The 15,233-nt window shown below is 45.8% G+C and overlaps 2 long non-coding RNA genes across 2 annotated transcripts; both read right to left on the bottom strand.

The window, feature by feature from the left end:
* Positions 1–4,098: 4,098 nt before the first annotated feature.
* Positions 4,099–5,201, bottom strand: LOC148162294 (uncharacterized). Its single transcript, XR_015766983.1, has 3 exons — positions 5,146–5,201; positions 4,664–4,688; positions 4,099–4,170 (listed from the first exon to the last, which is right to left on the bottom strand). It is a non-coding gene; the product is annotated as an uncharacterized LOC148162294 (long non-coding RNA).
* Positions 5,202–7,548: 2,347 nt separating this feature from the next.
* On the bottom strand, positions 7,549–13,160 carry LOC148162295 (uncharacterized). Its single transcript, XR_015766984.1, has 6 exons — positions 12,997–13,160; positions 11,019–11,120; positions 10,786–10,919; positions 9,467–9,537; positions 8,325–8,392; positions 7,549–7,676 (listed from the first exon to the last, which is right to left on the bottom strand). It is a non-coding gene; the product is annotated as an uncharacterized LOC148162295 (long non-coding RNA).
* Positions 13,161–15,233: the final 2,073 nt, after the last annotated feature.

The raw sequence follows: 15,233 nt of genomic DNA on the forward strand, positions 1-15,233 counted from the left end.
GACCATTTATATGTAGGTAGTTCCTGGGCTCACACACACCTGCCAGGCACTATTGGAGGCCTTTGGACAGTAAAAGAGTAAGGGGAACACTAAGTTCCTAGAAGAAAGGGTGTACACATTCAATGGCAACACCTACCCAAATCACAATATCATTTTATAGAAATAGAGAAACTGCTAAAATATACATGGAACCACAAAGGAACACAAAAAGCCAAAACATTCTAGAGAATGAAGAACGAGGTGGTGGCTCCATGGATGCTGACTTTTTTTTAATAATTATTATTATGTTCAGTTAGCCAGCATGTAGATGCTGACTTTAAAATACAGTCTGTACCTACACCAAGCAAAAGGCAAGGTGCTGGCATAAAAAAAGGCAGGGACACCTTGGAACAAAATAGAGAGCCCCCAAATAAATGCACTCATTCATGGCACAATGATCATTGACAAAACTACACATTAGAAAAAGCATAGTCTCCTGAAACAACTAACAGAATGAAAAGGCAGCCTACATATTAGAGACAATATTTGCAATCCTTCTATCAGAAAATGTGTTCATTTACAAAATGGAAAAGAAAATATGAACGGCATTTAACCAAATTAGAAAATAGGGAAAAGACTTGAATAGACTTGGCTGCAAAGGAAAACAAATCACTGGCCCACAGACATCTGAAAAGATGCTCAACCTAACGCATCATGAGGGCAACGTAAATCCAAAAGCTATCACTTCATCTGTTAGGGTAGCGAGGACCCAATCCAGAAATTGAAACCCAAAACCAATGTTGGAAGGATGCAAAAATTTGAGTCTTTGTATGCTATTAGTGGAATGCAGAATGGTGCAACTACCCTGGAAACGTGAGTTGAGTGTCCTGAAACAGTTGTCAAAGGAACTCCCATAGATCCAGCACGCCCACGTCTGTGTGTCTCCAGCCAAAGGAATTTAAATCATTATGTTGAAGATACACCTGCAGTCCCATCTCTGCAGCATTATGCACAGTACCCAGGGTATGGAAAATAGCCAAGGGTTCACTTACAGATGAATTTCAAGGACAAATTGGTATATCCATACAATATCCAAGCTATTTAGCTTTTAGAGGAGGAGGAATACCTGTCATTGTGGACCCATGAATGTCATCAGGGGCACTAATGTGAGTGAAAGAAGCCAATCACCACGAAACCGCTACTGTCTGGTTGCATTTACATGAGGAATGTAAAGTAGTCAGAGTCATGGAAGCAGAGAGCAGAAGGGTGGGTGCCAAGAGTTTAGGGAGGAGGCGATGTGTTGCTGTTCCATGCTTATGGAGATTGAGTCGTGCCAGATGGAAGAATCTAGAGACCTGGTGCAAAACCATGCACATCGAGTTGACAATAGTGTGCCATACACTTGGAAATTCGTCAAGAGGGTAGATGCGTTGTGACATGTGTTTATACTACAGGCGACAGGGTTTGGTGGGTGGGAAAGAGGGGAAGGGTCGCACAGCTAGATGGAGAGGATGACAGAAAGCTGCTCTGTCCAGGTGCCGACGAAGATGTCTACACAGTGTGACCCCAGCAACTTGGCCACGTCCTTTCTCATCCCCATTCACGAAGGAGCTAATACTATGCTACGTGTGGGCAGTGTGGGCTCAGATAACACTGGTGCTCCTGATCTCGAAACTTTGCAGTCAACCTCCAGCAATGGAAACTACGATGTACAGATTAACGATTTCTAGGACCACTTTCCTTCTTTGACTGGGACAGTTGTTATTGGATAAACAAATGACACTTTAAAAGCGAGCAGTCTATTTGTTCTTGTTTCTTTGAGGAAAATAGATGTATGAAAATCAGCTCCTCTTTTTTTAAATTTTTATTGTTATGTTAATCACCATACATTACATCATTAGTTTTTGATGTAGTGTTCCATGATTCACTGTTTGTGCATAACACCCAGTGCTCCATGCAGAATGTGCCGTCTTTAATACCCATCACCAGGCTAACCCATCCCCCCACCTCCTCCCCTCTAGAACCCTCAGTTTGTTTTTCACAGTCCATCGTCTCTTATGGTTCGTCTCCCCCTCTAACTTACTCCCCTTCATTCTTCCCCTCCTGCTATCTTCTTCTTTTTCTTTTTTCTTAACATATGTTGCATTATTTGTTTCAGAAGTACAGATCTGTGATTCAACAGTTTTGCACAATTCACAGCGCTCACCATAGCACATACCCTCCCCAATGTCTATCACCCAGCCACCCCATCCCTCCCACCCCCCACCACTCCAGCAACACTCAGTTTGTTTTCTGAGATTAACAATTCCTCATATCAGTGAGGTCATATGATACATGTCTTTCTCTGGAAAATCAGCTCGTCTTAAAATACATGTTTCTCAGAGGATTCATGCTCCAAAAGAAAACGCAAACCCTAATTTGGCCCTGTTTACATTCACAGTGACTTAAAAGAACTACCTTCACTTGTTTACTTGCAAAAGCCTTTGGAATCAAACAAGTCCCTCTTGCACTGGCAGATGGACAGGGAAGTGAGTGGTGATTCTCCCGGCACAGTGTTGAGGTTTGAGGTTCTCTTTCCCCACCTTGCGATGCACAGAGCACCCTTCCTTCCTCCTTGGTAGAGGCCCAGGTACCCACAGTGATGCTCAGTCCCTGAAGAAGACCTCATTTCTCCTTTGATCCTACACTTTTTTTTGCCCACCTCAGAGAGCCACACCTAGGATCAGTGGTAGGCGTGTGGTTTTCCTCGTGAGAATGACAGTTTTATTCTTAGACACCGTATCTGAAGGTAAATGGTAGATGTCAAAGGGGAAAGATGGAGTGAATTGGCCCCACTCTTCCTGGCCGCTGTTCCTTTCTCAGGTTCCCCCCAGAACTGGGTGTGGCACGAGGCTGCCCCAGAAGCCACCTGCAGGAGGAAGGCGTCTGTCCCGGTACTCAGTGCTTCAGATTGGGGTGGGAAGACTCACTCTGGGGCCTCCAGAGAAGAGCGTTGTGTGTGAGTGAAGTGGCAGGAGTGGGGGACCATGACCATTCATGCCACGCAGCCTGCCATGAGGTGAGAGTCACCTGGAGGAATAGGGATTGTCAAACAGAAATCTGTGGTTATCCTCTTCCTAGTTGGTGATGAGATTTGTTTTCCAGGTGAATTGATGTGTATTTGCAAGTAAGGAACACATATTTAAATTGTGCATGTTGAAGTGTTTTCACGTGCATATACATTCATGATGTGACAGTGATGGGAAATTTCACTGAGAAATTGGGCACCATTAATTGCAGTGTTTAAGGAAACATACACCTAGGGAAACGCACCATTCACCAAACTAACACACACACGCACACACACACACACACCCTGAGAATCAAAGCACTTGGATTCACATGTAGACACCCCTACTACCCCGCACACAAACCTACACCACCTAAGGGCAGCACAGCAGCTTCCGGGGACAGTGCCATGTGGCCACAGGTCTTGACCCGGAAAATCCCTTTCTATTTCCATACCACCCATACTCATTCCAGCAGGACCTGGAATCAGGGTGGCTCTCAACTTTGAGCCTGCAATAAAGCCCCACCTTTCCCATTTTCCAGATTGTTCTGAACGAGTGAGTGACTCTAGAGTACAGAATACTTACCACTGTCAGGTTCCAGCAGGGCTGCCTACGATTTCAGAGAAGAAAACATTATGAGCATCGAATCATGCCTTGTCCTGTTTGCACAGCTTTTTGTTATCTTGGTGATAGAGAAAACTAGGCGGGAAAGGATGACAGAGGCCAGTGAACCCCAAAACACGAACAGAGCAAACTTAGTCATGGACACAGGCATCAGATCTTCCTACGGGATGCACGTCCCGGGTCCATTTGACAAAATCATTGGTGAGGAGGAGTACTGCTACCCATGGAAAGCTTGCTAGCCTGCAGACTGTAACTAACCCTGCTGTTTTTTAAATGACTTTGGAATCAGGTATCCGTCGATAATAGACTCTCACTAAACATTTTCTGCATCGGGTAACGTGTATATAACAAGTGGGATGTACACGCTGTGTTTTTTGTATCTGACTTCGATTGATAGAGGAAAAAAAGAATGTTGGACCTCACACAAAGAAAGGCCAGCTTACCACCTTGGGGACTGATGGGGCCTCTCCCTCTACGCTGTCCACGGGTAGGTCCTCCAACACGGTCTCCAGGGAATCTAGGTAGATATACACAGAAACTGTCAGGACACTGGGGGGACCCCTCAGGAAGAGCTCCCGGAGCTTTTCTTGCTGTGCACACACGTACAAGTGTATGGAGACGGGCAGTGATTCAGTATGGACTGAGCTGCTGTTGGCCTTTGCTTGGTGGATGAAGATAGGTCAAGGAGAAGAGCAGCAAAGAAACACTGCCTCTGAATTTGAGCTACAGGGAATTGAATAAGTGAAATAGTGGAGCTGAAAGGCACACCTACTGGCCCGCACACAAACCTACACCACCTAAGGGCAGCACAGTAGCTTCTTGGGACAGTGCCATGGGGACCCAGGTCTTTACCTGGAAAATCCCTTTCTATTTCCATATCACCTGTTCTCATTACAGCAGGTCCTGGAATCAGGGTAGCTCTCAACATTGAGCCTGCCATAAAGCCCCACCCTTCCCATTTTCCAGTTGGTTCCAAACAAGTGAGTGACTCTAGAATGCAGAATACGTACCTGTCTTACTTTTCAGGAGGGCCACCTACGATTTCAGAGAAGAAAACATTATGAGCATCGAATCATGCCTTGTCCTGTTTGCACAGCTCTTTTCTTATCTTGGTGATGGGAGAAAACTAGGTGGGAAAGGGTGACAGAGGCCAGCAAACCCCAAAACGCAAACAGAGCAAATTAGTCATGGATAGAGGCATCAGATCTTCCTACAGGATGCACGTCCCGGGTCCATTTGACAAAATCATTGGCAAGAAGGAATACTGCTACCCGTGGAAAAGCTCACTACCCTGCAGACTGTAGCTGATGCTCCTGTTTTTTTAAATGTCTTTCTTATTAGGTATCAGTGGGTAATAGACTCTCACTGAACATTTTCCCCGCCAAGTAAAGTGTATATATCAAGTGGGATGTACACGCTGAGATTTTTGCATCTGACTTTGATTGAAAGAGAAGAAAAGAATGTTGGATCTCACACAAAGAAAGGTTACCACCTTGGTGAAAAATGGGCCCTCTCCATCCATGCTGTCCAAGGAAAGGTCACATGTGCTATCCAGCGAATCTAGGTTGATTGACACAGAAACAGTCAGGACACTGGTGGGACTCCTCAGGAATTGCTCAGGGGGCTTTGCTTGCTGTGCACATATGTACAACTGAATGGAGACAGGTGGTTAATCAGTATGGACTGAGCTGCCGTTGGCCTTCGTGGATGGAGAAGGTCATGGAGAGGCGCAGCAAAGTAAATAGGAATGCTGCCTCTGAATTCGAGCTACAGGGAATAGAAAAAGTGTGAAATAGTCAATCTGAAGGACACAGCTACTGCCCCGCACACAAACCTACACCACCTAAGGGCATGACAGTAGCTTCCGGGGACAGTGTCATGTGGCCATAGGTCTTTACCCAGAAAATCCCTTTCTGGTACATGGACTCTTATTCTCATTCCAGCAGGACCTGGAATTAGGGTGGCTCTCAACACTGAGCCTGCAATAAAGCCCCACCTTTACCATTTTCCACCTTGTTCCAAACAAGGGCGTGGCTCTAGAGTCCAGAATACTTACCACTGTCAGGTTCCAGCAGGGCCACCTGCGATTTCAGAGAAGAAAACATTATGAGCATCGAATCATGCCTTGTCCTGTTTGCACAGCACTTGTGTGATCTTGGTGATGGGAAAAAACCAGGTGGGAAAGGGTGACAGATGCCAGCGAACCCCAAAGCATGAACAGAGCAAACTTAGTCATGGGCACAGGCATCAGATCTTCCTACAGGATGCATGTGCCAAATCATTGGCAAGGAGGAATACTGCTGCCCGCGGAAAAGCTCACTAGCCTGAAGACTAACTGATCCTGCTTTTTTTTCCTCAGTGTCTTTGGAATCAAGTATCAGTTGAAAATAGACTGTCACTAAACATTCTCCCCACCACATAAATTGTACTTGCTGAGATTTTTGCATCTGACCTCGACTGAAAGAGAAAATATAAATGTTGTATCTCACACAAAGAAAGGCCATCTTACCACCTTGGTGAAAAATGGGCCCTTTGCCTCTTCACTCTCCAAGGAAAGGTCATCCATCAGGCCATCCGGGGAAGCTAGGTAGAAACACACAGAAACTGTCAGGACACTGGTGAAGTGGCTCAGGAATTGCTTTGGGAGCTTTGCTTGGCGTGGACATGTGCACAAGAGTATGGCAAGGGTGGTTCATGAGTATGGACTGATCTGCCGCTGCATCAAGAATGGTCAGGGAGAGGAGCAGGAAAGTAAAGAGAAAGACTGCCTCTGAATTTTAGCTACAGGGAATTGAATCAGGGTGAAACCGTCAATCTGAAAGAGGGTAAACACTAATATCCATGCTACGTTTTACTGACAGAATCCTATGAACCCTACTGACCTTTGAAGTTCAGCAAAAGTGAGCTTGTGTTGTGGCCATTTTCAAGACTGATTCTTTGCCAGGATAAACCTACGCTGCTCCTACACAGATATCATCTCTTCTAGAAGATTGGAATTCATTTAGAGAACACCGTGTTGCAAGACTGCATTCAATCCTACCAAAACTACCCTCCAGGTTTATATTTGTTCACTAATCATTTATCATGAGGAAAATCAAAGATACAGGCTTTCAACCTACTGACATGCCTGCATTTCAAAATAGCCACCGTGAACGACACGCTGTTTCTTTCCAGTCTTCCATTTCTGTGCAATGTGTGTGTCCTAGAGTCAGTGGGACCCATTCTTTCCAGGAATTCCCCCCCCCCCCCCCCGCCAGCAAGTGGCAAGTTCATGAGGCCTGGTGAGAGCACGGACATTCTCACCTGGCCATGCAGGAGATTTGCAGCAAGTTTGGTCAGGCACCAACCTAATGATGAAGCTTTACTGGGAGTCCTCATTTGCCACTTACCCTTCAGCATGTGCTTTTAAGCTGTGAGCATTTTTGAAGGCTAATGATGATTTTTTGATAGATCAAAATGTCTTCCTGATTCTTCTCTGCTTTGGTCATGGATGGGAATTATCCCCAACTATGACAGATGTTGGGCCCTTCATTTCTGCCCCATTCCCATCTGAGGAAAGGGAGCCCTAAGCAAACCTCCAGGTGTAGCTCCGGTCGGAGAGGAATATGGTGTCCTAGGTGGTGTGCACTGTGCGGATGAGGTTTACCTTTGGAAATTTGCCACTTGTATTGATCTGTGTATGTGGGAAATGTCTTCCGGTGAAACACATGCAATCACACACCCACATGCACAATCCCATCCCATCGACTCACAGAAACAACCCCCAACCCTCATACACACCAGCCACACCACCTAAGTGACCTACTTGCTTCCAGGGACTGTAGAACAGGGCCATAGGTTTCTACAGGACAATCAGTTTTTCTCACTCAACCCCAGCCTCCATTCCCAGCAGGAGCCCAGAATCAGCGAAGCTCTCCAGACCAAAGAGGAGGAGAAAGCCCCACTTTGTGCATCAGCTAGATTTGTCCTCAAGAATTGACTGATCTTAGAATATGTACTTGGACCATTTCCGGTTGCCTCCTCCTACAGTTAGAGAAAAGGAAACACTGTAAGGATCACATCATCCTGTGCGAACCGTTGGCACACATCTTTTGTTCTCTTGGTGATGTGAGCAAGCTAGATGGGATACATCATTGAGTTTATGATCAAAAAACTAATAAAATCACCTGCAAAAAAGGCTCCACCTTTGAATGTCAGATCTCACAAGTCCATTTTAATCAGCAAATACAAAGTTATTTTCCACAGACAAGATTGTCTCCTGGAAAATGCCCGCTATCATACATTGTGTAACTAATTGGTGGTGAGGTTTGTTTTAATGCCCCTCTAAATACGGGTCAGTTAGTAGTATAAACTCACAGGAAACTCTCAATGCCGAGGACATTGTATATATCCTCTGGAATGTACATGCTCAGTTGTTCAAGGAAATAGAAATAAAACAATGGTTGTATTTCAGACACAGAAAATGACTTTACCATAGGACCTGAGTGTCTCAGTTGTTTAAGCGTGTGACTTCAGCTCAGGTCATGATCCCAGGGAACTGGGATGGATCCCCGTGCTCAACGGGGAGCCAGCTTCTCCCTCTCCCTCTGCTACTCACCCTGCCTCCTCTCTCTCTCTCTCTCTCTCTCTCTCTCTCTCATAAAAATACAAACTTAAAAAAAATGACTTTACCTGAGGGAGAGTCACAGTTTCTTCCTCTGCCTTCGAACTGAGTCTTTCAATCATGCCCTCGGGAGCAGCTAGGAGGATACAGAGGCACTGTGAGGACACTGGTGTGGCTGCTCAAGAACTAGTAAGGGAGTGTGGGTGGATGGGGACAGGAGGCGAGTGTGTGCTTGTGGTTCCCAGCTTGGCTCTCCATGGAGGAGGTCAAGGGTTTGGATCATTCATCTCCGTACCATCCCCATCTCAGGAAAGGAAAGGGAAACCTCCTCTAGGTACAGCTGTGGTGATGGAGGGAATGAGTATGTAAAGTGTGCCACGGTGTTTTGAGTGTTTCAGAAGGGTGACAGTCTTATTATGATGGAAGTGTGAGAAATACCTCCTGAAATTGCACACATCTACATTAACAATCATAACACATAGACACACACACCCACAGACACACACATGCGCGTGTGCGCCCTTCAACGCACATGCACACAAGTCATACCTTCTATATGCCATAGTTCTTCCAGGCCCTGTACAACGCGATCACAGTGCCTTACTGGACAGTCGCTCTCAAACTACCCCAACCCTCATTCCCTGGGGGAACCCCAAATCAGGTTGCAAACTTCTTTTTACCCTAGACTTCACCACAAAGAGTGATACTCTTAAATACGTACAGTTTTTGTTTCTCGCCGCATCCAGCTGTGATTGGAGAAAATAAAACACTATGAGGATCACACCATCCTGTACACTGTTCTCACAGCTCTTTTGTTTGGTGCAAGGACTTCAGGTAATTGGATGGGATACAATGGTTGAGCCAGGGTCCCCCCACCCAAGTGAAAGAGGACATATATAGTGATGCTTGAGCCCTTCATGGCAGACCTCTGAAGTCCATTCTGGTCAACAGAGAGAAAATTCTTTTCCAAGGCGAACCATTTTCAGCTGAAAAGGTGTTTAATCCCATACAGTTTGTAACAGGCTGTCCTCCTTCGTCACCCGTTTTGTGTCCACTGTCAGTTCATAACAGACTTTCACTCAGCATTCCTCCAACAAAGGAGACTGCTTTATCATCTCTAAGGTGTAGTGCCGGATTTTCATCCTGCACTGATGGAAGAGGAAATCAAGGAAGGGACGTTTCTAGCTCAGAGAAAGAGAGGTGAGCTTACATCAGGGACAGGTGGGGCCCCTTCCTCTGTCCTGTCCCTGGGAAGGTCGTCGGTCTGGCACTCCTCAGGATCTAGGAGAACACAGAGTAGCTGTCAGGGTATTGGTTGCACTACACAGGAATGACTCAGGGAGTTTTCCCTGATGTGGACACGGGGCCACAGTGAATGTATGTGATCGGTGACCAAGCCAGGCACATTCCCACTTCTTCCCCCGTCACGGGACCACGTCAGCTTTCATCCCGGCATTTATGCTGTGACGGGATCTGTCCTCTATTGCCTCGGAGTATTAGTTTTTTATGGGATGGAATCTATATAGTGTTTATGCTTTTATTAATAAGTGTTACTCAACAACACTATTTACATGCGTAAGGCTTTGAAGTCAGCACTACCATCTATATCCAAAGCATTTCCATCCGAAGTAACATCTGTACCCATGAAAAATGGCTGCACCCCACCCGTTCCCCCCTCCGTCCTACTTTCTACGTTCTGGGTTTACCAATTTCCCTACTATCGTTTCCTCAAAGAGTGGGATCGTGTAACACATGTCTTTCTGTGCGTGCCTTCTTTCAAAAAGCATCTTAGTTCTTCAAGGCCCATCCATTTCGTAGAATATTGAATACTTTAGTTTTTTCATATGGCTGAATAGCATTCCATTATGTGTACGTATTCCATTCCCTCACAGGATGGATTTGTGGGTTGTGTGTGTCTATGGCTACTGGCAATACTGCTGTCTCGAACGTTGGTGCACAGATTTCTGTCTGTCACCGGAACAGGAATACTTGACATTACGCATTTGCCAAACGTGTAGAACGGTAAACACAAATAATGTATTTTAATGTAAACTGTGGACTCTAGTTCTTAAAAAGTTTGAGGTTGTTTCGTTAATTGTAAGGTATATTGTACACACATGTAAGATGTGGTTAATGGAGGGAAGTGGAGGGGTGGGATATGGGAACTTCCTGTCTTATCTATTCCAATTTTATGTTAATCTAAACCGGTTCAAACCATGGTTGCCTAGTTACCAAAAATCGAGAAACAGAGTTTCATGGAGAGATCTGTATTGACTTGTGTTCAAAAAATAGCTAAGGTCCATACATTCAGCTAGTAGACAGTTTTTTCCTATGACACATGGATCCAGTTTCAGGGAGAAATTCATCTTGACTTCTATAGTTAATGGTGATGGACTTAATATATTTAAATATGTGTATATGAAATAATAAGAAAATTGTCTCAGCATTTTTATATTCTTCTGTTATGCCTATGCTACTGAATAAAAGAATTATTTCTAAATCAACTTAATGAGTAAATTTCCACAGTACCTTCCATGGTGTCCCCAATATGGAAGACCTGGTTTTGGAGGGAGAAGCGGACACTTTTCTTTTTTTTTTTTTGGAAGACGCCGAAGTGGTTGTGGAGGGCTCCACAACTTCCTTCCCTCCTTCCACACAGAGTCCTGGGAAATGCATAGAAATAGAGAGCGTTGTTGGCATCTTGCCATCGGGGCAGGAGTCATAATTTACTCCTAGTTCAACCTTCTGCTCCCCCTACTCACCAACTGTCTAGCAGACATTTGTCCTTCAACGTTGTACTTAGGAAGATGTTGCAGGGCGGTGTGTCCTGACGTCCCCCAACAGACAGGTTTTGTGGTCAACTACTGTGAGGTAGCAGGGACGTGAAAGAAAGGCAACAAAAGCACAGTGACCATGGCTGATGGCCTGGATTCACATCCCATTTAGAAGGTCCCCATACCTGAGAGAGTTACCGAGAGCCCTCTGTGTCTCAGTTTCCTGCTCTGAAATGTGGAAATATTCATACCTCCTATTCATCAGTGTGCTGTTGTAAATGCTAAAAGTGATTTCCTCCAAGTAGAGCCTCGCACATAGTAAAGGACTGATGCTTCACAATTGCTCTGGAGGTATTCAGGTTCTGATTTCCTATAGAATGAGCTAGACACCTGGTAGTGGGTGAATCCAGACATGGGACTCGGATGACTCCACTGCATGGGAGGTTGGAAGCTCAGTCTTTGTCCTTCACCTGGGAATGAAGCTTTACAGCTCTCAGAGAAAGTGTATCATCCCCTCTTGTTATCCCCGCACCAGCAGCATTGGAGCGGAAAATATGGGGTGGCTAACCCATATTTTATAGTGGAGGGCCCTAAAAAGGTAGGGAGATGAAGTGACTGTCTCTGGTGAGTGATGGATCCGGCACAGGAATGTAGTTGTTTCCCTGGGGAGAGAGATCCTGAGGACCTGACACTGGCCCAGGGCCCCCGAGGAAATGTCCTGAACCCCTGAACCAAGAGCTGCCCTCACTTTCTCAAATCCACCTGTGCCCTGCAGGAGGTGTCTGTACCACAAGAACAATTTCAATCCCAATTCACCTCTGCGTTAGGGTTCTGGTCATGAGATATGCTGGAGGTTCTTCCAGTTGAGCCTCAGTGAAGCATCAGAGAAGTGCAGTTTGGCCACTTTCCCCCATTTTTTTGCAATGTCAGCTCAGTCCCCCAGGTTCTTCCCAAAGGGCAGTTGACCACCCACTGTGACGGGCGCTTTGCTTGGCTCCCAGGATGATTCAAAATCCAGGCCATTCCAAACCACCTGTCACACTGTGACCCTACCAGGAATTCGCTTGCCTTCAGCTCACCAATCCCCAGCAGCAATTCACGGGAATTATCGTGGAAGTGGCCATCCAGGCTGGAGATGTTTGCTTTAAGGAAGTCAGTCTCTGATGCTGAATGTCTTACTGTTGATCTAAGGAATGGTCTGAGTGGCCTGAACTAAAATGAGGCTACACTGGCTGGAATGAGTTCCTCCCTACTCCTTCCTACCTCCCCCACTTGCAGTCTCTACTCTCACGTCTCTTTGTCCTTTCTCAACAGTCTAGGGTTAGGGGACAGTCTCCTGTCTCCTCTTAGAGAGTCCCCTCCATACACACGGCCTTGAAAATCCACCCCAGGACTATCTTTGAAGGGAGACAGCCCATTACTCAGCTGCTAAATGTTCATTCCACCTACCCGATCGCACAGTCCCTTCTCGTTCTCTCCCAGGCATCATCTAGACAGCCAATGAACCCTTCCCCATCAACCCATGAAAATACCAAAAGATATTCCAGTTTCTCTCCTTCTAAAAATGTCTGGATTTAGACTGCTCACAGTTGCTTCCAGATTTTGTCGTCCACCTTAAGAAGAGGTGACTTGTAATTCCTTTCCCTATAATGTGTTCTTGGATGGCATCAAGATTCTCCTGATCCAATGAGAGCAGTGTGGTGTGTTCCCTGTGTGCGTTCTCGGTAGGACTATGTACGAAACTGGCATTCAGAAATAGTACAGTTTTCTGGATTTAGAAGGTATTTAAGGAAGCCAGCTTCATCGAACAATCAAAAGTAACTAATCCAGAACACCTAGAATATTCATCTATCAGTGTGGACAAATTGGAAGGTGGCCATGAACAGAAAAAAAAGGAAACAAATTTCTCTAGAAGTGAGGCAGCCAACTTGAGAGAAGAGAATTCAGAAAATCCATATGAACATACCTGTAGAACAGCAATTCAGGTTGCCCATCGTGGGAAACTTCACCCCTGTTACCAAACTGCAAGGGCTCGGCTCACAGAGTGACAGTTGAAATGGAAGTTGAAATGGTTGCATCATCAGTCACCATGGCGATGGGTTGGTTATGATAGAACTTTCAGAGTGCAGACAGCTCTGCACACTGTGGGTTGATGGAGGGAAGTGGGTCCGGGTTGGGCAGATGGACGATGGGTATAAAAGAGGGCACTTGTTGTGATCACCACTGAGTGCTATTTATAAGTGATGAAGCACTGAATTCTACTCCAGAAACCAATACTGCACTGTATTTTACATGAACTAAAAAAAAAAAAAAAAAAAAAAAGGATGCCCCGGAAGGGGCCACATAAAGACTTAAATATTCATTTTATATCTGCCATTCTATAAATCTTTTATTTAAAAAAACCTTGTTTAAAAACGTCTTTCCTGGCTAGGCAGAGCAAGATGGAAGAGGAGTAGGAGACCTGGATTTCGTCTGGTCTCAGGAATTCGGCTGGATAGGGATCAAACCATTCTGATCACCTACAAACTCAACAGGAGATTGAAGAAAAGAATAGCAACAACTCTCTGAAAAGAAAAGCGACCACTTTCTGGAAGGTAGGACATGCGAAGAAGTGAATCCGAGGCGATATTCGGGAGGATAGACGGCGGGGGAGGGGGCCTCCCGTCAGCTGCTTCTGGCAAGTGATAGAGCCGCGGAGCACAAAATCCGAACTTTTAGAAGTTGGCTCCACTGAGGAACGTTGCTCCAGTGACTAGGCTGGGAGTGGAACCCTCATGGGACAGTGTGGTCTCAGGACCCTCAGGGTCACAGAAAGACTGGGGGTGCCTGAGTGCGGCAGAGCTCCCAGGTATCGGAACGGGGAAGACAGCTGCAGAGACGGAGCCGAGGTGCAGGCTCTCACCTCGGGGTTGCCATAAACCGTGATCCACGGCAGTCAGGCCACTGCTCCTCTAGCAGGGACCCAACAAGTGGTAGATCCCGGGAGACTCCCCTTCCTCCCCTGGGAGGAGCAGCGCGGGCACACACCGCATGAAACTGCTGGGTTTGGAGACTCCACACAGAGTCGGGTGCCAAAGATAGAAACGCTCGGTCACAGGCTGGGTGAGCACGGAGTGCGGCCGGAGACCGGGGACACGGGAGTGACTGACTGCTTTTCTCTGGGGGCGCACTGAGGAGCGGGGCCCCGAGTTCCCAGCTCCTCCAGGCGGGGATTGGGAGGCCACCATTTTCACTCTCGTCCTCCAAAGCTGTACAGAAAGCTTGCAGGGCACAAAAGCTCCCATGATCAAACCAAGAATTGCAGCCAAGAATTCTATATCCAGCTAGGCTGTCATTAAAAATTGAAGGAGAGATAAAAAGCTTCCAGGACAAACAAAAACTAAAGGAATTTGCACACACGAAACCAGCCCTCCAAGAAATATTGAAAGGGGTCCTCTAAGCAAAGAGAACCTAAAAGCAGCATAGACCAGAAAGGAACACAGACAATATACAGGAACAGTCACCTTACAAACAATACAGTGGCACTAAATTCATAACTTTCAATAGTTACCCTGAAAGTAAATGGGCTAAATGCCCCAATCAAAAGACACAGGCTATCAGAATGGATTAAAAAACAAGACCCATCAATATGCTGTCTGCAAGAGACTCATTTTAGACCCAAAGACACCCCCAGATTGAAAGTGAGGCGGGGGGAAACCATTTCCCATGCTAAAGGACACCAAAAGAAAGCTGGGGTAGCAATCCTTATATCAGACAAATTAGATTTTTTTTAAAGATTTTATTTATTTATTTGACAGAGGGAGAGACAGCGAGAGAAGGAACACAAGCAGGGGAGAGGGTCAGAGGGAGAAGCAGTCTACTCGCCGAGCAGGGAGCCCGATGTGGGACTCGATCCCAGGACCCTGGGATCATGACCTGTGCCGAAGGCAGATGCTTAATGACTGAGCCACCCAGGTGCCCGATGAATTAGATTTTAAAACAAAGACTGGAATAAGAGATGAGGAAGGACATTATATCCTACTAAAAGGGTCTATCCAACAAGAAGATCTAACAATTGTAAATATCTATGCCCCTAACATGGGAGCAGCCGATTATATAAGGCAATTAATAACAAAAGCAAAGAAACACTTTGACAACAATAGAATAATAGTGGGGACTTTAACACCCCCCTGACGGAAATGGACAGATCATCTAAGCAAAAGA

Source organism: Eumetopias jubatus, unplaced genomic scaffold (assembly GCF_037043125.1).
Source record: "Eumetopias jubatus isolate StellerSeaLion01/CBP00866 unplaced genomic scaffold, mEumJub1_p1.0 scaffold_16, whole genome shotgun sequence".
Classification (NCBI taxonomy): Eukaryota; Metazoa; Chordata; class Mammalia; order Carnivora; family Otariidae; genus Eumetopias; species Eumetopias jubatus.